Here is a 27,535-nt window from a genome sequence, read left to right on the forward strand (position 1 = left end):
AAAGGTCAATGTCCTTATGGATCCCACACAGGTGAAAAATGTGCTAAAGGGATTATTTACAGTGATATCTTCAGATTAATACCAAGTACATGAAATTAGTATGGGTTGAGAAAAAAAAAACCAAGGGAGAAAAGAACGTCTTTAATAAAGAAACAAACATTTTAGCTGTAATTTTACCCATGTGCATTATGAATACAACCCAGTGTGCTGAGAAGAGTCAGCACAACAGTTTTCCATTTCTTAAACAATATGATTATTTTCTCTTTAGCAACAGTAGGATCTATTAATTTTACAGGAATAACATTAAGAAGTCTAGTTTAGTAGACATGTTTTGCCAATATTTCAGTTTTCCCGCTAGGAAATGCGTTTCTGGTCTGTCTCATATTTAGAATAAGGTGGCTCAATAACACCAAACACAATGTTACAAGTTGTTCAAATATCTATTTATTACTAAAAGGACTATCAGAACATGAAGAGAGCCTTGAAATACTAATCATAGCTGTCTAGGACCATCACATGATGTGAGCCAACAATTCCTGTGATTTACTGTACCAATAAAAGAAGGCAGCCGTGAACATTTTTGTAAATCAAGTCTATTGGGCCAGATTTTGCTCCTTGATTACTCAGGCATAAGAAATGTTATAGCACTTTACCAGTACATAATTCAGGTGATGAATTTAATAATATGGATAGGCAGCATTAAAAGCTGTTACAATGTTTACCAGAGGGAAATCACCTTGGCTCCAACTAACACAAAAAGGCTCATGCTCACACATGCACACACACACACACACACACACACTCTCTCTGAGGTTTGTCAGGGCAGCAGAGCCTTTTTTCTCTAAAAAAAAAAAAAAATGCCAAGGTCTGTGCAAAATCACCCAGGTCTCATGTAGAGCTCTGCCACACCACCCCAGGAGGCGAATGTTCAGCAGTTAAACCCCGTGCCATGACTTGCACGCTTGTGTTGAGTTTAAATTTGCAGTTTACACCAGGTGTTATGATCCCTTGAGGGAACCTGTGACTGGCAGAGAATCACCTCTGTCAATATTTCCCTCCTGGGTCAATAAATCCTGATAGTCAATAAAAGTCAGCGAGCAAAACCGACCCCAGCAGGAGCCTTGGGGTGAAATTTGGCACGATTAGTACCTGCCTATTAGTTAGAATGATTCTGCATTTAGGGTCCCTGAGGTATAGAGAGCACTTTCACTTGGTTTTAATAACCTTCTAATGCACAAATCTGTGTTACCACCTTTCCCTGAGCTCTTCAACATGGATTGTGTGCAAACTGAATGGCACATGGGCTGAGAAAAGGATTTCTCCTTAAGAGGAAAGGCAGCACCCTGAGTACCTACATGCCAGCTGAAAAATATCCACCATTCTCCAGGAGATCCATGAATTCCCATCACAGTACTAGGGGTTTAGGAATGAAAACAGCCAAAACACTTAGTTCTGTGGTTTTTCAAGATATAAATTAGTTTTCAACTATTCACACCCGTGGTGCAAAACACGTGGTCCTTCTCAGACACTCTGGAGCAAATCTTATCATGGAGTCAGAAAATCCCAGAATGGCTTGGGTGGGAAGGGACCTTAAAGACCATCTCATTCCACCCCTGCCATGGGCAGGGACACCTTCCACCAGCCCAGGTTGCTCCAAGCCCCGTCCAACCTGGCCTTGGACACTTCCAGGGATCCAGGGGCAGCCACAGCTTTTCTGGGCACCCTGTGCCAGGGCCTCACCAACCTCACAGGGAAGAATTTTTTTCCTAATATCCAACCTATTTCTCTTAGTTTGAATCCATTCCCCCTTGTTCTTCCACTGCATAAGTAGTCTCCAACTCAAACAAATCAGTGTAGGTTTTTTTAAAGTTATTTTTATTTACACCATCTGACAAAATATTCCCTAATGTTTCCTGGTTATAAATTTTATGCATTATGCAAATTTAACTGAGGATGCTCTTCTCCACTCTACAACACAAAAGTCCATCATATGTGAGCTGCCACGATCCAAAAGATCAGAAGGACCAAAGCCATGACAATAAGTACAAATAACACACCCAGGGTCTTGAAATTATTTTAAAAATAATCAGTTTTGTTGCTTCCCTCTTCACAACAAATTTCGAGTATAGTTTTAATTAAGGAATATTTTCTTCCTGTTGTAAAGACAGTTCACTGTTAATTTATAATTTTCAGAGTCTTTTTTTCCTGGAAATGTCCTGTAAACGCATATGGATGCTGTCCAACATTAAAATTGGAAACTTAATCTTATAATATGTGACTCTATGTTCAGATTGCTAGTGATCATACAAACTAATAAGTAACTTATTTGGCACCTAAAATGATAAGCAAAGCCAGGAAACAAGCAAACCAGAAGATTTCTAGACCCAACTGGCAAATGATTTACAGACTAAAAATTTCTCTAGAGATTAACTTATAAAAGTTAATGACTTTCAAGCAGAAGGCAAAAATGAAGTCAATAGTCTGAAGTTGTTCATTATACCTCATTTGTTCAATTCTAATCTTGATTTGGTCATCAACTCTCTGCTTGTTTATAAGACAGTCAAGCCACACAAACAAAGTGATATTTGTTCACATAACAATATTGAACCCTTAGACAGCATTTTTCATCATCGAATCTCAAACCCTTCTGCAGAGAAGGAGAGCTTTGTTATCCCTGATTCAGATAAGGAAACTGCAGCAGGGGGGATAATTGCAGAGCCAGAAATAAAACTTCCGAGTGCCAGGCTAATGGCCCAAGTGACAGCACAGGGCACTTGATTAGCACAGAGACAACTGAGGTCAAGATGGGCCATTGCAGCATTGCAACTTTTGAACTGTTGAAAGCATGAGGAGAAAAGTGCAACGGGAAAAATTACATTAATTCAAGTGCTTTCCACTGGCACTTAAGATTTCAAGTGTTCTGTTAACTCCTTCTGCCCACAGACATGCAGAAAGATGATCCCCCATCAGGAAAGGTCATTAAGGATATGCTTAAGTTATTAAGGTACTCCAAATATTTAGAATCCAATAGGGTTTTGAATTATTTTTAGTCCATCAGAACATGTTGGAAAAGGCACTGTAAAGGGTTAAAAGCTTTTAGAATCTATGCCCAGGAAACAGAATTTTCCTCAGAAGAGACTAATGAGTCAGAATTATTTCTCAAGACCTTTATGCTGTGCTGTGAAACAGGTGATGATGGGTTTGCTGGGAGCTTGTAGGTCAGATGAGAGAGGTCAGCAAGGAGGATCTTGCTGTGGGGGTTTGCTGCCCACCACCCAGGCAAGAAATGGAAGTGGATAAAGCTTTATACAGCCTTCACAAAGGCCCTGATCATCCTGGGGGACTTTAAGCACCCCGGTATTTGAAAATATGGCACTGGTGGTGCACAAGCAACTGAGATTTGCTGAGACAACATCAGTGCTGAAATTCAGGGGGGCAGTTTGGCTTCCTCAGAGAGATAGAAGGTGTGGTGCTGTGGGTGACGGCCCTGGGGTGCAGAAGGACACAGGAAAGCTCCTTCATCTTCAAGGGAAACATCCTCAAAGCAGGAGAACAATCACCCTGAGGAGTGGGAAGTGGAGCAGACGTGGCAGAAGGATAACTTGGCTGGACATGGAATCCCTGACTGACTTCAGACACAGAAAGAAGTGAACAGAAGGTGGGAGTGGGAACTATCCAGAAGGACTACAGAAGCCTTGCCCAAACTGCAGGGAAAAAATTAGGAAAGCCAAAGCCAGGTGGAGCTGAAGCTGGCAAGAGATGGTACAGACAATTAGAAAGGTTCACCCATAGGTACAACTACAGCAAAAGACCAGGGAAAATGTGGGTGACTCCTGAATATGTCAACAAAACTACTAACAAAGGGCATAAATGAAGGATGAGGCATTCAATGATGTTTTTGTCTCAGTCTTTATGGGCAAGGCCTCCTCTCAGGCTGCTCAGATCCATGGTCCTGACGTCTTTGTCTAGGGTAGGGAAGTCTAATGAACAGTGGAGGAAGATTTTGTCAGGAGCCACTTAATCAAACAACCTACAGAGGTCTGTGAGTGTGCAGGAAACAGGCTGACATCACTCTGAGGCTGCTCTTTAAGTCTTTGAAATGTTGTGGCAATTGGGGGATCCTTCTGGTGACTGGAAAAGGCAACTGCCATGGCCACCCTCGAGAAGGAACAAGACACAGCAACATCCAACTGCCTGGTGACTGTCACCCCAATCCCAAAGATTACAGAACAAATCCTAATGAAGACAACTTGTTCAACCTCTTCACATCTTCATTAACAACTGAGACAATGAGAGCAGCAAGTTCCCAGGTGACAGCAGAGCTGGGGAGCTGCTGACACGCTGGAGAGCGGGACGGATAGTCAGTGGTGTCTCAGCAGGGCTGGAGAAGGCAGCTGACAGAAAACTTCCAACACTCAGCCAAACCAGACATGAAACTCTGCAAATTGAAACCCATGGAGCAGAAAGCAGCTCCAGGGAAGACAGGCTGGGGGTTGAACAGGAGTTGGCAGTGATGGTGATGGATGCCAACCTCACGCCGGGCTGCGTTTGCAGGAGCAGAGCCAGCAGGGCAAGGAAAGCAATTCCTACTCTTTATTCAGCACTTGTGAGACTGCATCTGGAACAGAGCGTCCAGTTTTGGTTTCCCTGTTACAGAACACTGACAAACTGGCAGAAATTCAGCAGAGAGAACCAAGATGATGAAGGGACTGCAGCACAGAACTGAGGAGAAGCTGCTGAGGGAAATGTGTTTGTGTAGCATGGTGAGAGAAGGCTAATTGCTGTTTTCACCCAGACAAAGCCTTGAGCAGCCTGATCTAACTTCAAAGCTGTGCCTACATTCAGCAAGAGGATGGACCAGATGACCTCCAAAGGTCCCTTCTAATCTAAATTATTCTAAAATTTTAATGGCTTCTCCTTCCCTTGTACTTATCACAGTGCATTCACTCGCAAAGTATCATTTGGAAATAATTATTCTGACTTTGTGCAACATTTTCAAATGCAATCCAGAATTCCATACATATTTGAGAAGCATCCAACTGCAGGTGAGGAATATCATGGCCTAAAAGCCAGTCAGCTGGAGCCAATTAAAGCACCATCAACCTCCCATCACACCAAAATGCCTAATTGAACTTCCACCCTCCGTGCAAGATGGAGGTTTTTACCTCCTCCACAGAAGCCCAAAATGAGGGGTTCACTGCTCTGGGTCTCTGCAAAGCAAGATCATTATCAAAACACAACGATCAAAACAGGAGATGCCTTGCACTGATTAAAATAATGTTATTCCACCCTCGAAGGGAAAAAAGAACATTTCCCCTGCAAAGAGATGACCTCAGATATTTAGTCAGAGACACCCATTTTTACCCTCCTGGCTAATGCAGAACATGAGCAGGAGCAAGTGCCACCCATGCATATTTAGAATTAAACTTCAAAAGCAAGTGGTTCATTAACATGAGGAAAACCAAGACGTGTTTGAATGGTCGTTAGCCACGGTCTAGTAAAACCTGAGCTTGGGTTTAGAAAGATGGGGGGGAAAGAAGAAAAAAAAGCTAAAGTGTATGTTGACTGAAATATATAAACTTCCAATGAAAATCAATTGGTATTTATAGCTGCTGAATAATGCACTCATTACTATTCATTCTCATTACTGTGCATTTTGCAACTGTCACAAAAAATATGGTGACTGACTGACAGCTTTTAAAATATTTTTATGCCTCAAGAACCAAAATAGCTGAAAGAGAGCTGGAATTTGGAATTCAAAAAAAAAAAAAAACGGACAAACTGCCAATAATACAGCAACCTAACCTTCTCTTAATTTCATTTTTTTGTGCAAATTTGCCCAGTCTTCTGTGTTAATTTGAGTCATCATTTTGCTTTTCTCCTTTTTTTGTGGGGGAAAAGAATCGTGTTTCCCTCCTATTTGGCTTTACTAAGCTGTGAAAAATCTCTGTATATCAGAAAGAGTACGAGCAACATTTTCCCCTAATTAGTCCATAAAAATGCTAATTTCTCTAATGAATCAGATTGAAATATCACAGGAGTAGGTAATAGCACAAATACAGAGTTTGTTTATGGGGTAGGCTCTTGCTAATCACTACCACAGCACTGGGCAACTCACGAAACCAGTCCTATAATGAGGTTAGAGAGGTAAAACATGCTCATCTTAATTTTTTTGAGCAAAAAAAAAAAAAAAAGACAGTCACTTGCCTATGCAGTCCCAGCAACCTTGAATTCACGTCTACATGTGAAGAAAACCAGACCCCCAGTATTTACAGCCCAACCCTTCCATCCCCACACAAGCAGAGGTCCTCTGCCTGTTTACTCAAGCTGAGGATGGGGCTATAAATCTTCATTCTGCCCAATTTCATTGTTAATATAATCCATTTCTGAGACTGATAAAATAATACTTTCTCTTTTTTTTTCATGGACCAGTAGCTAATAATGTCACCACTTTGAATTACACAAGACTGAGGTCATTGTCTGTCTGCCCCACAGCATCTCTCTCTAATTTTCTTCCTGTCCTTACACTTCTGCTTCTGCCTTCTGTGCTGCTACATACTAAGGCACTTGTATCCAGGAAGGAGTGGTCTTTCTCCAAGTCAAAAATCTAGTAGAATCAATGAGCTCTTAGAGGAAATCTCCTAGGGTTTGACCTTCAGGGTGGCCTTTTCCTCTTTAAACTCCGTGTAAAACAGCGATTCTGCCGGTCAATCCTCAGGAAAAGATTTAAAGAAAGGGACTGTCGCCCATTGGTGGCACCAGAAATCTAAGCAGGAATTAAGCAGCTTGAAAAAGCCTTTAAATTCAACTTGCCATTCTCCCAGAGCTCTGCATATATTCTTCATGGCCCTATGTTCCCTGAGCCCTTTGATCATTCCATATTGAAGTAGTCTCTTGTTTAATACGCAGCTCCGATGACTCCACGATAACATCAAAACAGAAGGGAACAGAAAGGACATGAAAGAATATGAAGTCAATGGCTTCCCCAATCACAACACACAAACAGGGCTAGTTAAAAGCCACGGCTTTACAGAGCTGCCTTTATGCTCTCACAAAGCTTCACACAGCGTTAAGACCAACTACAAACTGGGACTAATGATTAAAACTACATTGAGCTGCCTTTCTTCTGCTTTAATTGTTGCTCACTTTGCTCAGAGGGATTAGATCCAAAAATCCAGCACCTATCTTTGTGATTCAGCCCAGAAGTCCATGGCACCAGCTGGTCTGACCAATTTTCTGTTAGAAATCAGGGCTTCCAAGACAGGGTTTCCTCAATACATGGAAGATGCACACGTCTATAAAACATGGTCCTTCATCCTTGTACTGTCATGGAATGGTTTGGGTTGGAAGGGACATCTAAGATGATCTTGTTCCAACTCTGCCATGGGGAGGGACATGTTCCACTAGACCAGGTTGCTCCAAGCTACATCCAGCCTGGTCTTAAACATCTTATAATAGAGCTCCAACCATCCTCTAACCAGTTCTAGAGGCATTTTGAACAAGAAGCAAAAAGGGAGAAGAAGTTTCATTGAAATCTGTCTTGTGCTCTTCTAAGAGCATCAACTTGATTCAAAAAAAAAAAAAAAAAAAAAAAAGAAGAAGAAGAAACAAAGCCTACTTACACAAGATTTTTTCTTCCTGATCTCCAACATCTTCCTGTTTCAGTGTTTACACAAAACTCCACAGTATGTTGTGGAGGCCACACAGACGGAAAAGTTGATGTCTACTGTCTAGAACTGATCTCACACTTGGTTCTCGTGCCATATTTCCTGGCTGCCTACACTCATGTTAATCTGCTAAACCCACTTGGAAAGCAACATATCACTTGTCCTCAGTTCTATTATTCATCAGACAACCAGGATGGCAGCTCCATGACTGACTGCTAATTATCCTTTCCCACTGCATGTCAGAGCCCGTTGCATTTTCGGCAGCAATTTATTCTTCCTCCCATGGAGTCCTGAGGTGGAAGCTGAGGCCTATTGAAGTCAGTGACAAAGGCCCCATTGACTTCAATTGTGTTGGGAATTCATCTTTTAATGGGAAGAGACCTGCCTAAGTGTTATTTAGTGTATGATGTCAACACTCTGAGATAACAATGACATGGGGATAACATGCACATCACCAGCGGTGCCAGCACGGGACACGGCTCTCCAAGGCTCTGTCACATCCCAGACAGGATCGTGGCACCTTCCCTTTCCAGCTGCCTCCCAGCACAGAACAGCCTCATGTCTGGTCAAGCCCAGTGCACACAGCATGGTGTGTAACTGCTGGGATTTGCCAGGGTGATGGAGACACCCCCTTTGCTCCCTGGGCTGGATCCATGCTGAGCCCACAGCCTGGGCTGTTCAGATCCAGTGTCTCAAATGGAGATACAATCCCTGTCTACAAAAGCAGCTTGGAATAGCTATGGAAATATTAATTCACAGTGCACACTTCACCTGAACTTCTTTAAGAGGAGCTGAAAAGTGAGATGGCAAAGGAATCTCACCTTTCCCTGACTTCCTATTTCTCCTCCTACACGTGCTGGCAAGAGGGACAGCAACATTGTCCAAAATGCTCATTTCTTACACAGAAAATTGTATTTTCCACCTGAGAGTGTTCTCTGTATGTAAAAGAGAAATGAAAGCTAAAATCCAAGTGTTGCTTAACACACTTTCTGAATTACAACAGGCCTTGAGGATGTTTTTGCTGCTTTGTTTGTTTTTTTTTCCCTTCCAAATAAGCTATCCTGACTTGTCTTTTCTCTCACCTATTCCTACTGCCTTACTCCCCCCAGCTTACACAGACCAAAGTGTTTCAGTTTTGTGTTCACTCTCAGCTGGAGGACTCCCCTTGCCTGAACTCCCAACTGGAAAGAAAGATGCTCAAGCCAAATTCTCAGCACAGCCCATGAGATTTTAATCAAATATATTTTTTCTGTGCTTCTGTAAGAACTGATTTCAACTTGCTGCTCCTTTGTTCTGTGCAAGGCTGGTTTTCCCTTTGCTAATCCTGTACCACACAAGCTAGCTGACCTCTGAGGAAAAGGGAAATCCATTCTCCTCAGTCAGGATTGGTCTCTGGAGCTTCTAAACCACTGAAGCCTTTTACAGTCCTGAGTTTGCTTTTCCGATGCATCCTAATATTGCTGTTGTTTAAAAAAAATTATGCAGAAAATTATTGCTTAAATTAATAGCAATTCTTATCTATGGAAGGAAAAAAGAAGAATGATAACAATCAATCATGATTCCTGTGTAATATGGGCTGTGACAAAGCTATGGAAGTAAAGAGGGATTGTAAAAACTACCTCAAAATATGAAGCAGAATCCACAAGACAAAAATTAAATAAATAAATGAAAATCAATCTGCTCTGTACTGGTTGTTTGCAAAATTAGAACAATTAATTCTGTGTAAACTAACCTATCAGGAAAGCACACTGTGGGGCTCCTGATAGCTGATATTGCACTACACTGTATTAAGGAAAGAATGATTTAATGAGATCCCTGGAGAGTCTCCATGGACTTGGATCATCCTCTCAAAAAGACCATTTTTACCCCATTTAGCCACCAGTATGTTGCATCTGTGATACACACATGAACAGAAAGAAAAAAAAAGGAAAACCCCACCTAAAAAGCACTATTAACACAATTATCAGCACCAATAGGAATTGCATCTTTCAGGATCAAAAAGGACATTATGTCATTTTCAATATATAAGAGCCATCAGAAATAACATCTGTATCCTAAAACTCACTGCACTTAAAGTCACTTACAGCCAGAACAGCAGCAGCACAAAGAAAGCTTTTACACACAGGAGGGTGTGAAAAAACATCATCATCATCATAATAATAAAAATAAAATCACAGAGTGCTTGCCAGAAAAAATCTCCAACCTGACTTTTATTAATATTTTATTTTTCTTTAAGTAAAGACCTAGTGTAGAGCTTACAAAATACAGTAAGTGCCCCAGTTTAACATTTGATTTTTCAAATAAAGTGGAGAAAAGCACCTTCAGCCCCCAACCCCAAAATGGCTGTATTTCCAACTGCTCACTTGCTGGAAAATAACAGCTGGGAAACAGCAAGGCAGAATATCTGATCAGGAGCTTAGTGCTAGGGTTAGAAGCTGTTCTATTTGCAGATTCTCTGCAAAAAAAAACATGTATAACCACAGTTGTGTCTCCAGCCTGAGCAATCAATATTCTCAGGTTTCAGAACCTTTTCCAGGGAAGCCTGTGGATTTTTCTCACAGTCTGATCTGTTCAACACAAGTGTTTCTGCCAAGTGGGGCCTCAGATTAGAGGGGCAAACCCCTGAAAATTTCAAATGAAGCGCAAATAAATAATAAACCAACAAAGGAATCCTTATAAACATTCAAGCCACCCTGTAAATTAAGATGAATTACTGTAAATTAAGATAAATTACTGCATTTCCTCTCCAACTGTACTGTTAGACTTGATGGAAGTACCAACTCTCTACATCACTATCATAGGGCTGGACAGCACTAATATAAACCAGGCTGTGATGCCAGTGTTGATTTGCAATATTTTCATGTTTCAGCAAGTTAGTAGCTCAAAGATTCAACGTTTTAAGGAGTTAACAGGAATACTCAAGAGCTTAAGCATTAAGCAGTTAATGAATGCAAATCAACATGCCAGAATATGCTGAATTATCATCGTGCTGCTCCCAGTTCACCTGGGCCAGCCCATGTGACATCCTCTGCCATGATCCCACCTGGACCACGAGACACCCCAAAAGAACAGCTGGAAGAAGCCAACCCGCAGGAGGTTGCTCCCAGGCAGCCACCACCAAAGCCTGTTCTCCACAGGGAAGTGGATTCCAGCCCGTATTAATCACCCCTAATTGATTTTACACCACTAGGAAACTGAAAAAAGAGTTCAAATACAGTCTTCGAGTCCTAATATTTACACGGGCAAACATTTGTTTATCTGTCAGCTGTGTAATCTCAGGGCCTCTGCAGAGCCCGGGACAGTCTCTTAAGTAGCTTTCTCCAGTTTTGATTAGCTGCCTCCATAGCCAGCCCTATAAATATTCCTAACATTTGCACCCAGTGGACTAAGTGTTTTGTTGAGCAGACTAATTGGTTCACAACCCCTGCTAAGTATCAGCCATATCATCCCTGACTGCCATGGGCTACGATCATCATTAGCCAAGTGACAATCTCCCAGAGAATTTGGGCTCTTTAATCTCTGCTCTCCCTGAGGACATCAGACTTAGTGTGGGTTAAAGCCATCAGAGTTTGCTCTCACTCCTTTCTTACTCTCCATTCTCAGCACAGAAGGAAAAACCTTGTGAGCATGGTGACCCAGAGGAAGTTCGTGTCCACACCACCCAAAAGGGACCATGAGATGTTACAGATCTTGGGGCCAGTGCTGTTGGGGCAGAGGGACAGATCCTGCCTGCATCCACATCTCCACAATTTCCAGAAGTGTAAATTAACAGATCCCAGCTGAAGTCACACCCTGATGGAAGAAGTCCTTGAACTTCATCTCTCCTTTTATTGAGCCCACACACCAAAATGTCATAGCTGGGGCAATCCCAGGGGCTGCAGAACCACCCTGTGTGTGAGCACACCTGCCCTGAGACCCAGCTGTGGTGGGGAGAGAAAAACTGAAGCAGGAGAAGCAGAGAAAGAGATGAAACACAGGTCAAAAGCTGGAGCAAAAGGTGAAAAAGAGAATAAAGGTGGAAAGATGAAAGGCAAAGTCTGAGAGGACATCATGTCCTTAGAAAGGCAGAATCCACCCAGAGGGTAGCAGCTCCAGACAACACCAACCTAAATCTGGAGATTTAGGGAAGAAACAGGGGCTTTCTCTTTGTTTGGTTTCATCAGGAAGAAAAAGTTCTGCTCCTAAACTCAGGAAACACTTTAAAATGTTTTAGATCTGGAGTGTTAAGTTCTCTTACTTCAAAAGACACACGAATCACAGACACCAATTTACTGACACTTACAGCTAAAAAAACCCACCACAATATAGAAGGGCATTGTCTCCTCATTGCATCTCTCCCCATCCAAAGGGAAGAGCAAATACCTTGGCACAGACAAAAAGCCCTTCCTGGCCCTCTGGATTACCTGCTTTCAGACCAAATTCTTCCTCTTAAAAATATCCCTGCCCACTGCTGCTGGAGATTCACCACAGAGGGGAAATGAGATGTTAAACCACCACTCACCATCTGAAGGCAGAAGGAAAAAAATCCACCTTTTCCCTGTTGGCCTTTGTGAGTTTTATAGAGAAACAGGGTTATTAAAGGATGAAATCAAAGCAGCTCTGATGGACACCTCCTGTCTTGTGTCCAAACTTGTCCCAAGGCAATAAACTCTGGGGTTTTGGGACCAGAGCTTCACCCCAGTGTCCTCCCATCACAGCAACCCAGCAGCATGAAGAGTTTTATTTTTCTTTGAGTCATGCTGAGAAATCTCTGCAATTTGTAGCTTTGGAAAGCCTCCACATTCACATTTAATTTGAAATTATATCCTCCCTGTCAAAACATGCCTGGGGGCAAGTCACTTATGAAGAAAAAAAAAAAAGAAGAAGAAAATATAAATCTGAATTTTCCTGTCTGCTCTGAGTCATAACATCTGCCACAGATGTCAGCAGCTGAAGACAGGAAGATGTTCTTCCTCAGAGAGGAGCACCCAAATAAAGCAATACCCCAAAATAGAATGAATCTGAATCACCTCTGAGGCAAGACCTTAAATATTAGGAACAAATGTTAGTACATGAGCTTTCCAGCACTTCTCATGTGCCCACACGAGGCAAAATACCAAATGACATACCTGTCTATTGAAAAAATAGAAGGTATAAATGCACTTGTATGTGTACACTCATATAAACACACACATTACAGGGGTGTAATACCAAGTTTCAAAGTTCATGCCTCTGGAATAAATCTAAAAATTTGATATGCTCCATATTGTGCCTGAAAGGGAAACAACCAGAAGTGAAGCAGCTCATCCATGTTGCTGGTACTGTGATTATTTTCAGGGAAGATAAATGTAATATCAGATACAAAAGCTCAAGGCAAAAGGTACTGCCTGTTGCACCAAATGGTTTTGAAATATAAATAAATATATGAGATATACGATCTTATTTCCATGAAGTGCCATAGTGGTTAAATAATTCTATGCAAAATCATACATATGTAGTAATTTAACTAATTGTGTGTACATATATATATATATATATATATTTATAAATAAAAACACCTTTTCCACTCAATCTACTGCATCTTCAGAAAGGGCCAGGACACCCAGTTCAAAGGGAACTGTGGAAACCCTTGCAGGAGACAGTTCCAGAATAATCTGTCCAGGGAGACATTAATTTCCCCATCCCTATATTTAGAAGCGACCTATGATCTAAAACATGAGCCTTCCTCGAGGGTCAGAAGAGATTTGTTTCATTTTATGCAACTGAAGTTAAATTCACAAATAGCCCCTGGCTTTCAGGAGGCTGAAGGAGAAGAGGGTTTGGATTGGATTGTTTTCTTTCTACAAAAAATATCAATAGGAAGCATCTGCTCAGCAGCCCGGGGTACTCAAGATGCAACTGAGATGGGAGATCCTGTACAAAATGCCTTAGAAAGGGCTAAAAATAATAATTATTAATAATTGTTAGAAATTTAGATGAGCTGCTGATATATTCTGACCTTTGAAAACAAACATTCAAAAATCATAAAAATAGAAAGGATTAAACTAGATAAAAATAAGGAAAATATTAAAGGTCTCTTTAAGAAAGGAATGAAAAGAATTATCAGTATTTCATGTACAGACCAAGTGTTTCAAGGAATTGACATGACAGACTTAAGTATTTATGAAAACAGGTGAAACAGGGTCAAACAGTCATTTCAATGATCACATTAGAATTAAGAGACAGCAAGTTTAAAATGAGGAAAAAAAATCACAATAATTAACTTTGTGAACTGTCTGGCACCAGATTGTTATTGATACAAAGGGCAGAATGATTGGAAGAATGATTAGATGTTTAAAGTGTTAATAATAATACTTTCCCAAGCCAGGATAAGAATTTATAAGAGCTATTGATCTCATGTTTCAGGATGGAAGCCAAGAAGTAAATGCTTGGGAAGAAGGGAAAAAAATAAAAGAAAATAAATCTTTCAGGGACACTTTGCTCCTTAATTGTGATTATGAGGGTTCAGGGGAGGAGGGAGGAATGTTTGGGGTTGGGGTTTTTTGTGTGGTTTGTGGCTTTTTTTTTCCCAGGGTGTTGAGTCATCCAGTATTAGTTACTAACAGGGAGAGGATTCCAAGTTAATTGGATCTTTAATCGGATTGAATAGGGTAATTCCTACCTCTCTGCGTTCCTAATGGATGTCACAATGTCAGGAGTTAAATGCTGAAGTGCTGCTCTGATTTGAGAGCAGCTTCTGGGGAATCCTTAGGCAAAGACAATTACTGAGATGTCCATTGAGAAAGAAAATGATCATGAAGGTCGATACACTTCCAACAGAATTTCTGAATAATTAGTTAGTCCATTCTTACAGGTAGGGCAGACACTCTTGAATGATTTTTTTTTTTCTCAATAAATAACTTTATTACCATTTATCATTTTTCCTAGTTCCAAAGGAAACATGACCATAATCAGCCCAGGTTCTACACTCTGAAAACTGCTCCTCAGTATTGCTGGCAATGCAAAATGTTCGTGGCCACACAAGGTAGAAACACTCAGCCCATGCAAAGCTGCAGGTAATTGGATGCTCTAATTGATCACAAAGAGTTTATGTTTCTGTTAAACAGTCCAAAGGAAACATGCTGCCTTTTTCCAATGAGAAGAACCTGAAATAACAACTCTCTTCAAAGCCAAAAACAATAGAGGAAATGTTGCTAAACAAAGGTAATAGCTTTGCCATGGAGTCGTAAAAAAAAGAACATATGTGAGTTGTTTCTCTCCCCATAACCATTACAGAAACAATCTCTGCTGTGGATGTTAGACAGAGCTTTTGAAATCTTCCTGGAAAAGTGATTTCCACTCCTGGCCGAAGAATTTCCATGAGAGCAAAATTCCTTACAGTCTTTAAGGCATCCATTTCACTTCCATTAGAACTGAAAATCCGCAGAAAAGACCAGCAACAAAGTCACCCGGACCGTGATTTTGGCTGAACCACTGCACTTCCCCACAGCAGAAACACAATATTATGTTTAAATTAATGACTGCCTCATTAATAGGCATTGGAAGCACTTGTAATAGAGTTTGTTTCTCCTTGGAAAAAAAAAGAAGTCAGAGTCGATGACCTGGTAAAACTATTTCAGGAGGACAAAAACACACTGAACTTGTCAAAAAAACCAGCTGAGACCATGGAGATTTCCCTGCTGGATTCCCCATAATTTGGTTTAGTGGTGTAAATATAGGGCTCAGGATTTCTTTTAAAACTGGTATCTGTAAGACTGATGCCACCAAGGTGGAGGGCACAGCAGAGCCCATGGTGAGGACTCTGCTGAACAGGACCACGGAGACACCACTTTCCCCTCCCACAGCAGCAGAACAGGGGGCCGACGGCGCCAAAAGCCCGAACCACAAATAGGTTTCTTCATCATCATTAGCAAAGCACAGAATCCAAAATTGCTGTTTTGACTAGGAAACAGATGATTCCAGCCCTGCCAGCACTCAAGGTGCTTCCAATGCCAAGACTCCCTTTGCTGAGACATATGCTCCAACACTCACAAACAGAAGCTCTGTCTCCAGTTGAAACTCCTTTCTTTGTCCTTTTGGCGCTTCTATTTCTCCTTTTTCTGCTTCCCACGTAGGTTTCTCCTTCTCCTTATCTTCTGCCTTAGATTTCCTTCACAATGCTCCCAGATTTTAAGGCCTTTGCATCTTCCTGCACATCACAGGCAGTTTCTGCTTTTTCCCTATCGCTGCAAATAACATCCAGTAACTTGTGTTTGATTGCATCACACAAGGTATCCCCTCTCAGTTTGAACAAATCATAGTTCATTCTAGTGCTTAATCACAGATTAAAAAAAAAAAATGTCTTTAATGTCTAATTTAAAATTGTCTGGCTCCAGCTACCAGCTATTGGATCTGATTTTTCTTTTCTCTTCTTGATTAAAAAGCTGGATATGCTTTCCCCATGAAAATACTTGTCCCTGTAATCAAGTCCCTTCTCAATCCTCTTTTTGATGAGCTAAGCAGATTGAGTCTCTAAATCTCTCACTGCATGGAATTTTCTCCACTCTTCAAACCAATATTGTGGTTATTTTCTTGACTCTTCAGTTTTATAAACCCTTTTTTTTCAGCTGCTGACACCAAAACTGGACATGGTTTTCCAGCATTCTCATGGACTCAGATAAAAACTGGGCCAAAGGGTCCTTCAGGCCATTGGGAAACCATCTTCCTTTCTCTGTCTGCTGTTACCCCTTCACACCCTTTCCCCCTGGTCTCAAGGCCACCCTCTTCCAGTGCATTGCTCAAAGCACAGGTAACTGGAAGGAAAGAAGAAGAGGCATCTTGCCAGCCAGTCAGTCACTCCATATAACTTATTATTTCTACACTCCCAGTATTGCCTCACCCACAACTTTGGCAGCAGTCAATTAATTTTGGTTCTTTTGAAATCCCATCGAACCCCCACATGAGCCTCACTGACAAATACTTGTTCAGCTCTGTCAGCTAAGTCTTAATCCATTAAATAAAGGCCTTGGAGCAACCTGAGACAGTGGAATGTCTGAGACCTCCCCCATGGCAGGGGTTGGAATGAGATGACCCTGAAGGTCCTTCCAGCCCAAACCATTCCATGATTACATGAAATGACACTGTTACTAGTCCTACACACCAGCTTTGTTGGGTTGGCTTGTTTTTAGCTGAGATTTCCAAATCTAACACTAAAAACTCTGCCACAAAGCTCAGTTATACACATCTATCAAACCTGTAACTCCACGAAGAACCCTCTGCAGAGGCCTTAATTATCTCACTGTTCTTTAACTCTGTATTAATTCAGTCCTCTATCAACTTTTCCATTATTTTTCTGGGATTGGTACCAAGCTCTCCAGACTATCATCCCCTACCTCCTTCTGCTTTCCCTCTCTGCACATGGACTCCTCTAGTATTCCCACAAAACACCAAGATACCCAGGACAACAGAGCCAAAAACACTTGGCCATCCTTGTGTGATGTATCACCCTACCTTTTCCAAAGATAATAACCAAGACTTTTTCCAATAGACACTTTATGCCTTTGATCAGTCTCACCTTTCCCTCCCACCACCATTTCTGTCCACCCATCCCAGTTTATCTGTCACAAGGTACAGAGACACCAAATCCACTGGCTGAGGACAATACAGGCCAAAAAGGTGATCACCAGGGCCTGCTCACGAAAGCTGTTTAAGAAGCTTCAGTGTTCTGTTTCAGCTGTAAAATTTGATTTTTAAGAGATCCAGCTTTGACCTATCTATGTGTTCCATCAGGACCTGTAGTGATAGGACATGGGGTAATGGGTTCGAACTGAAAGAAGGGAAATTTAGGTGAGATATATGGAAGAAATCCTTCCCTGGGAGGGTGGGGAGGCCCTGGCACAGGTTGCCCAGAGAAGCTGTGGCTGCCCCTGGATCCTCCCTGGAAGTGTCCAAGGCCAGGTTGGACGGGGCTTGGAGCAACCTGGGCTAGTGGGAGGTGTCCCTGCCCATGGCAGGGGGTGGAACGAGATGGTCTTTAAGGTCCCTTCCAACCCAAACCATTTAGTGGTTCTCCATGATATCTCCTCAGTAAGCAGATTTTTTCCAGTGATGCCCATTTCCTCCCTCCCCACCACATCCTCTCGATTCCCTGCTCCAGAAGCACATTTAGCATCCCAGAGTAATTGAACTTTCAAGTCCCAGCCCTGCTCTGGGTGATCCTAAGTGGACTGGACACCCTCTCCTCTCCAAGGTGTGCAGTAAATTGCTGGATTAGCAGCACACACTGTAACGCACTCGGGCACTCGGAGTATCAGCTGTCTCACATCATTTACCTGCAGCCAAGTTACAGTTCAATTACTGAAGTAATATCTCATTCAGGCAGAACAAAGAAAGGAAAAATATGCAAATGAGCGAATTTAAATTCACTTAATTTAAAGGCCTAAAATTTTTAAGGGCACACTCCCTCTCTGGGGACATTTGGGTTCAGGGATTATAAAATACATGAAGCTATAAATGGTTAAATGGATTGTCACTGCCTGAGCATCAAAACATTGCATACATTATTCTTTTCAGGGAGTGCATTATATAATTAACACTGCCAATACACAGCATTCCTGACTATATCTTATCCTATGCAAGGATAAAACTTGGTCTAACTACCACCCATTACAGGGAGCTTTGTGCCCAGACAACCTCAGCATACATTTTGCAGGATCACAGTGGAATAGAGAATTGTATGGAGAATGCTGCTTATCTGCTGAATACAAAGATCATTCCAATTTTTTTGTGATCCACATAAGATTGTGAATAACCCTTCAGGTTTGTTGCCCGTTGGGGTTTGGGGTTTTTTTTAAATAAACACTGAGGCATATTTTTTATGCACCAAAGATGAATTTTTCCTCTTGTTATGCAGCTGGAATTCTGTGAGGTTTCAGTGCACAGTGATGTCTGACAGGGGGAATGGCTGACAGTGAAAATCTGCTGCACTGGCAGGATAATTAGGTACAATGCTCCGAAAGGCAGGATCCTGCACACAGGGAAGTAAAGGGGAGAAAATCTCTTTTCTTTAGGGGCTGCATAACCAAACAAGCTGTATTACAAGAAAGATGGAGAGAGACTGTTTGCAAGGGCATGTAGTGACAGGACAAGGGGGAATGGATTCGAATAGAGTAGGTTTAGATTGGATATTAGGAAGAAATCCTTCCCTGTGAGGGTGGGGAGGCCCTGGCACAGGTTGCCCAGAGAAGCTGTGGCTGCCCCTGGATCCCTGGAAGTGTCCAAGGCCAGGCTGGACAGGGCTTGGAGCACCCTGGCTAGTGGAAGGTGTCCCTGCCCATGGCAGGGGAGTGGAACTGGATGAACTTTAAGGTCTCTTCCAATCCAAACCACCTCATCATTACCTTCTGGTGCCACCACATGTGCCACACTTCACCTTTGATAAAGCTTTGTTCTATAATACAACTCAAACAGCTCTCAATTTTCAGCAATTCCCTGGGATATAACATGAAGCTGAAAAGGCAAGTCTGAGCATTTCCCAGCAGGTAGGCACCGTCTGGACAGGTATTAGCTGAAAACCAGGGTGCTGAAATCCCAGGTTGAGTGAGGGCTGCACACGGACAGCAGGGATGCTGCAATTCCACAGGCTCAGCAGAGATAATCAAAATCCCAGATTTAGGTGAAAGCCTAAGTCAAACCTCACGCAGTCAATAACAGAAAGGTGCATTTGTCATGCAGGTGGTAAAACCTGAGCAATTACTGGGGATTTCAGTGGAACCCTGTACATTTAATGAAGCAGGTCTGGCTTAGCTTTGTGCAGCTGGGACAGACCTTTAATCACTGTTACTCTGTAGCTTACACGCCACAGTTGTCAGTTGTGTGACTCAGAAACCTGCAATATTCATTGCTGTTTCCTGGCTGTTTGTTTCCAGTCAAAATAGGAGACAAGGATAAGCCACTTGAGAGGAGACACCGTCACAAAGCTCCCAACAGGAGTGTTTGTGGACACGATTCTGCAGAAGCCCAGATGGCTGAAAGTCAGTGTAACTCAATCATCCTCAGCTGAACCACAGTCATTTATATCAGTCAAGGACCTGAGCCATTACGCCTACTTCTCAAACTGGTTAGGTTGTAAATTAGATTTTCATCACTCCTGGGACAAAAACCTGACTCTGATGAGGTCAGGGGGAGTTTGACCATCCATTTCAGTGGCGCCGTGACTTCACCAGTGGTTTTTCACGTGCAATATTCAGCCTGAAAGTCACCACAGTTTATCAGGCTTTCCTAAAAATGTATTAAATTAAAGCTTCCATTAGTACTTGCAGCTAGCTCAGTCCTGCGTTCTTTACTTCTGCTCAAATGGAACCAAAGGAATATTTATCACAAAGGAATTTGGATTTTAATGACCAAAGTAACTATGGTTTGAGCAATGCCTCAGCAGAATTCAAAGTAAGCACAGCATACAGTTTATTCCTGCAGAACTGAATGAACAAAAAAGATCAGACAGGACATTCTCTGGCTTACAGCAGGTCAAAACAGAAATCCCCTAAAACCTATTCCCTAATGAAATTTTATGACAGCAAAGTCATTGGTGGAGTAACATGAAAGAATAACCTGTGAAAAATAAAGCACAGGACCCTTATCCAGGAAAAGACTTGAGCAATAACAGAAATTTTAGGCAATAAGTTCACTGAAATCAGCAAACAGGTTGTGGTTTGGAGTAATTTGCCTACAAAGGAGTAAACCCAACAACGTTAGGCAAATGAGCATCAATGCAAACATCCATACAGACCTGGGTCAACCAGCACAAACCACCCCAGTACCTCAGAGGGGAGGATTTTAGGGATGAGACAGACAGATCCCACTGGGCTATGTGATCAGCCTTGGGAAAAAAAAAAAAAAAAGATAGAGGCTTCCAAATCTGCAGACAATCTTTTATTATTAATTCTCCGATTTCAGTAAACTGCAAAAATAATGATGTATTTTGTGAGCATGTCTAATAATAAAAAAAAGCCATTGAGTTAATCACTCCTGTTGCTGAAAGCATTGTTGTGGTATTTTTCTAACAGAAAAGAACCTGCCCTGGAATAATAATTTTACTTTCCCTATAAGCAGAGCAATCTTTCATCAAGACTAATTTTATTTCAAGCACTGGGGATACAGCACTGGCACCAGCCATTTTTTACTGAGACATTGTTCCAGGTTTCCATCGGGTTTAATACTGTAAAATACACGTGACAGAACTGAGCAATGCATTTTTCAAACATTCTCTAAAGCTGTGGGAATACAGTCCTTAAAGGCAGCCCTCTCTCCTTTCAAGTGCCATACAAGCACAGCAGGCAGCATTCAAAGCCACCTCTTCTGTGTCAGCCAGCAGGAAGGGCTGACAGGGAATTGCCTGTGTCACACTCCAAAAGTCACCAAAGGAGACGCAGACTGAAAGGTGGATGGGCCCAATTCTGCTTGGTTTCCCCCACCCCCGCTCCCCCCCTTAGTGGATTGCTGCCTAACCAATTAATTTTGGCCTGAATAGTGACTGCCAGCCTAGCAGAGTCATCCCCAGGGCCTCCCAAAAAATGGAGACACTTGAAATGAGATTTTTAAAAGCACCAAAGTCATCTGACTAAGCTATACTGAGAGGACAGAGGACTTTGGCTCACTGAAATGCCTGGGTTTCTTTGGAACTGGAGCCTTGTGCTTTCACTGTTTGGCTTGTCTGTAGTTACATTTTCTATTCAGGAGGGCACTGAGAGTCCCCAGCCATCAGATCCCCTTCCCATGGGTCCTTCCCACCTTTAAAGTTACAGCTCTGTCCACCTCTCAAAACCAGAAATGCACAAAGGTGCTGCCTCTGATGCTCCCACGAGGAGGAGGTGGCAGGAACAGCACCAGGCAGGTGACACCAGCAGCAAGGTGAGGTCCAGGCTCAGGACCAAGAGCACTCACAGAGCAATGCAAAGGCCACTGGGTGCTGTTCTGAGGATAAATATCATGGCAGGTACACAGGGGTCACCTTTCCCCACCTCCCTGAGTGCAAACACAGGGAGGATGGAACAGGGACACCACAAGAAGCTCCGTTTCTGCCCCGGTGGGTGTTTAGAGGTGACCTGTGAGAGCCTGGCGTGGGGCTGTCCCCGAGGCAGCTCAGCCTGGCTGACACACCAGCTCTTACAGCCAGGCTGGGAACCATCTGTTCAAAATATCCTCGAAAGCTGCACTCTCACAGAAACAACCCTGCCCAGCCTTGGCCGTTGGCTCTTTCTCCTCCAGCTGCTCAAAAGTGGATCCAGACTCTATTGCTTCCATGCCAGAGAACAGGAGCAAAGACATGGATGAGTCCAAGCAGGCTCATCCCTGTCCTTCCCAATCTCCCCGTCACCCTCCCCTAACTCAGTCAGATCCTCACCACACACACCCCTCTGATTTAATTCCATCTTGTTGCTGACAAACAAGAAGAGAGAAAAACCAAACAATAGGAGAAAACCACCTGAAATCAGCAATTTTCTTTATAATTGGAGAAAAGAGAGGGCTAGAGAGGGTCAAAAGAAAATATGAAGACTTAAAATCCCTAATAAAGAAAGCAACATAATTCTTGTCCTTACACAGAACAGGCTCTGCACCTGGAGATCACACTCAAAACAACAAATATGATATCAGCTGTAACAATAAACAGTAGTTTTAATGATAAACTGTTTTCCATCTGCATTTTTTTTGAGTTTTATACATTCAGGTGCAATGAAGGAAGGCGGAAACATCTGCTAGGGAATGCTGAAGCCCCAGAAAATAACATATCACCACAGCCAGCACTCCATAGGGGGTGTCTGGACACTCCGGGAGGAGAAACCCAAGATACCAAATATTACCATTACCTTCATCTGTTTGTAGTGCAGAGGCAATCACTGCAATGGCAAGTGCTAATCAGCATTTGGGTATGCAAATGGCCTTAGAGAAGTCTGTGCATAAAACAGATACAAGGAGAGTGGCTGGAAAAAATAGAAAAGCCAATTAAAGCAACCTTGACTTTCGGGCACTGACTTTGTTACATAGAAACAACAGGAAAAAAAAACCATAACAACAACACCACAAAGTCAAACAAGCTCACATTTACCTTAATCTTTGCCTAAGTCTCTCTGAGCATAGAAAGGCAATTAATTACAAGTGCACAGGTCATGAACTACTATAATCTTAGCCTAGGAATACTGACAATGAGTTGAGATTTGGTTCAGTGTAGTCTTAGTAGACCACTACAACACCCCCTTCTAGTCCAATATACAGTAAATCATGCAATACTCAAGCTCTTCAAAGAAGAGAAATACCTGCATTCCTTTTTCTCATCAAGAGAGAAGAAATTTTCCAGAATACCAACTGCTATCTAAATAAAATGAATACCATAGCAGCCTGCAGTTGTCCCTGCCCTGGTGTGCTTTCTCTTAGTTACAGTTTCAGAAGGGGATATGTCTATATTAGCAAGCAGCAGAGCTCAAAAGGGAGTAGATAAGTAGAGCAAAACAGTGCTGGGAACCCCAGATCCAAGAGCAGAGCAAAGACTCTGCTTCAGCTCCACTCAGGAGGCCATGGATGAAAAACCCATTAGCAGCTGAAGTGTACAAAGTAAACTCCTCACAGAGATATTCTGGCTTAGGTTCAGCCAGAATTAATCCAGTTTGTGAGGTCTCCCTGCAAACAAACACCCAGTAAGCAGGATGGGACGACTGCAAGATTCCCTTCCAAGGTTCTCTCCAGAACTAAGGTGTCAGCACACACAGACCCGAGGGCAACAATAAAGAGTTCACTGACAGAAGTACAATTCAGTGAACATGAACTGTCTGCAGGGTGCCACAGCCTGGTAAAAATCAGTGTTGGCACTTTGAGTATATAACCATGATAACGTTGCTCTTCCTTCTGCTCTTCGAGTACTAAATCTTTTATTTCCTTACACAGAACAGATCTGTTAAAGAACCAATGTCTTCCTGGAGGACAACCCAGCAGAGCTCTCCAGCCACAGGGGCCGTAGGATGAGCCAGACCATCCTGATGTAATTCAGACAATGATCAAACAACACATTCCATGTTGCATTTCATAATGGAGTGTAACTGCAGGATCTCACAGCTGAAGATAGCATGAGGGGAACTGTTCAAAAAGCACTTGGTAGCTGACTGCCTTTGTTAGGACTTACTTGTCCCACTAATGATTTTGGGCTTTGCACAGAAGCCTAACCAAGAAAGAACAATTGAAACTTATTATAAAACCCTGAGCACACCACCACCAGAATGTGGTTTACAAGATTCCTGCTCTGTTCTCATCCCCAGGCTCTGTACTGGGACATTAATTTTCATTACACATGATTTAAGGTCGTTATAAGGTGGGCTTTGTGCTCACAAAGAACCCACAATCTTTAACAAAACAGAATTTCTACTTTACTGGACAAATATACCAAAAGAAATTGTGGCATCTTGGTGGGTTGCTAAGCAACCAAGAGCTCCAGTGTCACTTGTTTGTGATCAAGTCAAGTCATTCATCAGGCTCTGAAGCGCCAGTTCAGGAATTCCAACAAAATCTGTGCCTTGGGAAAGCCACGGGGACTTCCTGACACACAATACCACTTTCTTTCCTCTAAGATAAACTTTGTAGATGTTCTTTTGATCTGTGTGATATGTTAATTCATTATTTTAAACATATTGCTAATGGGAAAAGCTATAATTAACTAACTACAGCATTGTAACTCGTGCAAGATAAACTGAACTAATTAGTAGTGTTTAAAGTAGTCCCTGTCCTCTCCCACTGGGAAAGGAGCAGATCCTTTCTTATCACAGAAGCAACTGCCCACAACATCATTTTCTGTAATGAATAGATACCTTTTTGTTTCATTTTCCCTTCCAAACAGAAGTGATAAAGCACATTTTTACTGGCAAATAAGGTGGCTACAATCCAAGCCCCTTGAGGTACGTATCCATGTCGTGAATAATGTTATCTTTCATTTAAAAGAAGGCTTATCTGTTAGGTTTCTTGGGATAAAGAGGTGGACTGTTATGTTTCCATTCATTAAGTTTAATTACTGAAGTAACAAATCCTAAACGCCCACAATAATGACACTCGCTCACACTGAGTTAAATGTGCTCAGTGTATATTGCTGAAGCACAGTCTCTTTATTTCAGCCTCATATTCAGAATTCATTCCTATTTCAATAAAAATCAATAATAAACAGGAAGAGTTTAGAAACAAACTGTTTTGGAAGCTGTGTGTTGTGTACAGGAAAACTTCAGCTGCTTGATTGCTGACAGGTGGTTTTTCTTAAAGATATTTCATGATAATTTCAGGTACATTGGGCAATATTTCTGAAGAAACTCCAATGCTTTCTGCAAATCTTGGTATCTTATCTTTTGCATCTTATTATGTCACATGATCTGGTCTTGTAGTTCCTCTGCAAGCCACACTCCACTAACAGCAGATGCTCAGCCCAAGTGAAGACCAGAGAAACTGGCTAATAAGAATTTCCTAATTTTTTAACTACTGTTTGGAAGAGGTGAGTGGGTTTTTTTTGGTTTGATTTTGTTTTGAAACACAAAGAAAATGTATTATTTTTAAGCAACAGCAAAGTGTTAACACAGTAGCAATTGTGCTTTTTAATAGTTCCTATCAGGAAAAGCCAAGCAGGGGTTCAGGGGAAGCAGTGGGCAAAGGATGACATGCACAGCTCCAACAAGGCAACACTGCCCATGTGTTCACAAATGGACAAAAATTACATGTTCATTTAAAGTGCAGACTCTTTTCCTCCCTCTCCTTCTCTCAGAGCTGCAACTAAAGTCATAATATTTATTATTTATTACTTATGGAACGGTATTTGGGAGAGATCAGTCACACCAAAGGAACCTCCGCCAACAAAACAAAAATGCCACCTGTCAACTCTCTGGTGAAATTTTCCAAAACATGCTGCAAGCAAAACTACTCCCATGTGGTGCTGAGGATGAATTTCCTTATTTTCTATCTGTTATGGTCGAATACCTGTACATTATCCAACATACCAGAGCTTAGCCCCTTTCTACCCCAAAATAAGAAGCAAAGTATCACTAACCATAGAACATGACTATATCATATTTCTAGAAGTGATAGGTGAAAAGTCTACGTACATTTACCGTGTCTGACTATTAGAAAACGGAACCTTCTTGCATCCTGAAAACCCAAACCAAGCTGAGCCCACCAGTGCCCTGACCGTGCAACACAAATCAATAACACACAGCACACAACACCAAGGTTTAAAGATTCCTAAAGCTCTCCTGCACGGCAACACGGGCACATCGCTTCCCCAGGGCAAAAAAAAAAAAAAAAAAAAAAAACAAACAAACCAAAACTGGGGACTTTTGCAATTATTTAGGTATTGCAGGGGAAAAAACCCACACAAAATCCTCTCCAAAATCACTAGGAGAGAAGAAACAAGTGTTTGCCACAGAGGCAGGACATCCGGGCTGGCAAACTTGAACGCAACTAAGCCGAGAGGAGAGTGACCCGCCGTCCCCCAGCAGAGCCCCCCCGGGCCCCTCCATCGCCCCCCGGGTCCCGCAACCACCCGCAAACTTTCCCCGGGCAGCGGCTCCTCCGCCCGCAGGACCCGCTCAGAGCGCGGGGAGCCCGAGCATCCCGGTGGGGAAGGGGAAAGGGGAAGGACCGACCCCCCGGGACCCCCCGGGATCCCCCCCGGGGCACTCCCCAGGGCTGAGCCCGGCTCCGCTTCCTCATTGCTCCGCAGGGCGCAGCCCAGGTGCGGTGCCGGGAGGAGGAAACCCAGTTCTAAAATAACGACAGTAATGATTCCAGAGGGTTTCTGTGGCCGGGCAGGACGAGGGGAGGTGGCTGCAGGGCAGCCCCTTGGCTGGGCACCCCCGGACCCCCCTCCCGGTGCCCCCGCGGTACCTTGAGCCCGGCGCGGGCGGAGGGTCGCGGCAGCGGCAGCTCCGCAGCCCCGTCCCGGTGGCTCCGAATTAATCGCTCCACCCCGAAAAAAAAAAAAAAAAAAAAAAGGGAGGGAGGGAGGGGGGGGAGAAAAAACCCAACGCAAGCACCAACCACCCCAAACCCAGCCCCGCTCCACACCCACGAGGAGGGAGAGGGTCCCTCCGTGACTGGCATCGCTATCTCCTCCGGCGGAGCTTACAGGGAGCCATGGCAACGAGCCCCGCGCTCCCCAAAGCGCTGCCGCCTCCCCCGGGGGTCGAGCAGCTCCCACCCCCGCCCCGACCCCGCTCCGGATCCCACCTGCCCGATCCCAGAGCCGGCACCGAGGAGCCTCCGCCCGCCGCTCCTCCGGGAGGCACCTGGGGATGGCGGGAGGGACCGGGAATCGCGGAGGGAAGGAGCGAGGAAAGGGAGCCCCTGCCCGCCTCCCGCCCGCGGGGATGTCCCGCACCCCGGGCAGGTGCGGGAGGGGCGCTCCGAGTGCCGGCCAGCCCAGAACCACAACGGGAGGAGGATAAAGGAATGGCCGAGCTGGGGGACACTGCCCCCGGCAGGACCCTCGGATGCTGTCGCTTCGTCATGGTGGTCACCAAAATCCGGGCAAGGAGGGGAGAGGCGCTGCCAGGGAAGAGACTGGCCCCCGCCCCGGCTTAGCCCTCCCTGGGGTGCACAAGTGTCGTTGCTTTTCAGAGGAAAGGATGAAAATTCGGAAAACTCCAGCCCTTCCTGCCCCACAGCTCTCCCCCTGTAAACTCCCGTGTACCAATCATCCCAACACCCGGTGTTTCATACGTCCACACCTCTGAAAAATCCATCTTTCCCTCTTTTTTTTTTTTTTTTTTTCTCTAACACCCCCTCCTAACGTTTGCTGTGTGTGCTCTCCATGACCACAAACCCAGATCAGGTTGATGTGTGCGCCTGAGCGCTCGGGCTGTGCCTGTGTGTGGTTCACCACAGCGATCCCT

The 27,535-nt window shown here is 43.3% G+C and overlaps 1 protein-coding gene across 12 annotated transcripts in view; it reads right to left on the reverse strand.

Annotated features, from left to right (window-relative positions):
• Window positions 1-26,892, reverse strand: part of CHL1 (cell adhesion molecule L1 like) — a 137,957-nt gene extending 111,065 nt beyond the window's left edge. For 9 of the 12 annotated variants that reach the window (XM_032698843.1, XM_032698842.1, XM_032698845.1 and 6 more), the window contains exon 1: window positions 26,529-26,589. The gene's annotated coding sequence lies outside the window, so the exon portion shown is untranslated. Of the gene's footprint in view, window positions 1-26,528; window positions 26,590-26,870 lie in introns of those variants that run through there. The other 3 variants (XM_032698836.1, XM_032698840.1, XM_032698838.1) reach the window with 3 other exon arrangements.
• Between the last annotated feature and the right edge of the window lie 643 nt (window positions 26,893-27,535).

Source organism: Chiroxiphia lanceolata, chromosome 11 (genome assembly GCF_009829145.1).
Source record: "Chiroxiphia lanceolata isolate bChiLan1 chromosome 11, bChiLan1.pri, whole genome shotgun sequence".
In the NCBI taxonomy this organism is placed as follows: Eukaryota; Metazoa; Chordata; class Aves; order Passeriformes; family Pipridae; genus Chiroxiphia; species Chiroxiphia lanceolata.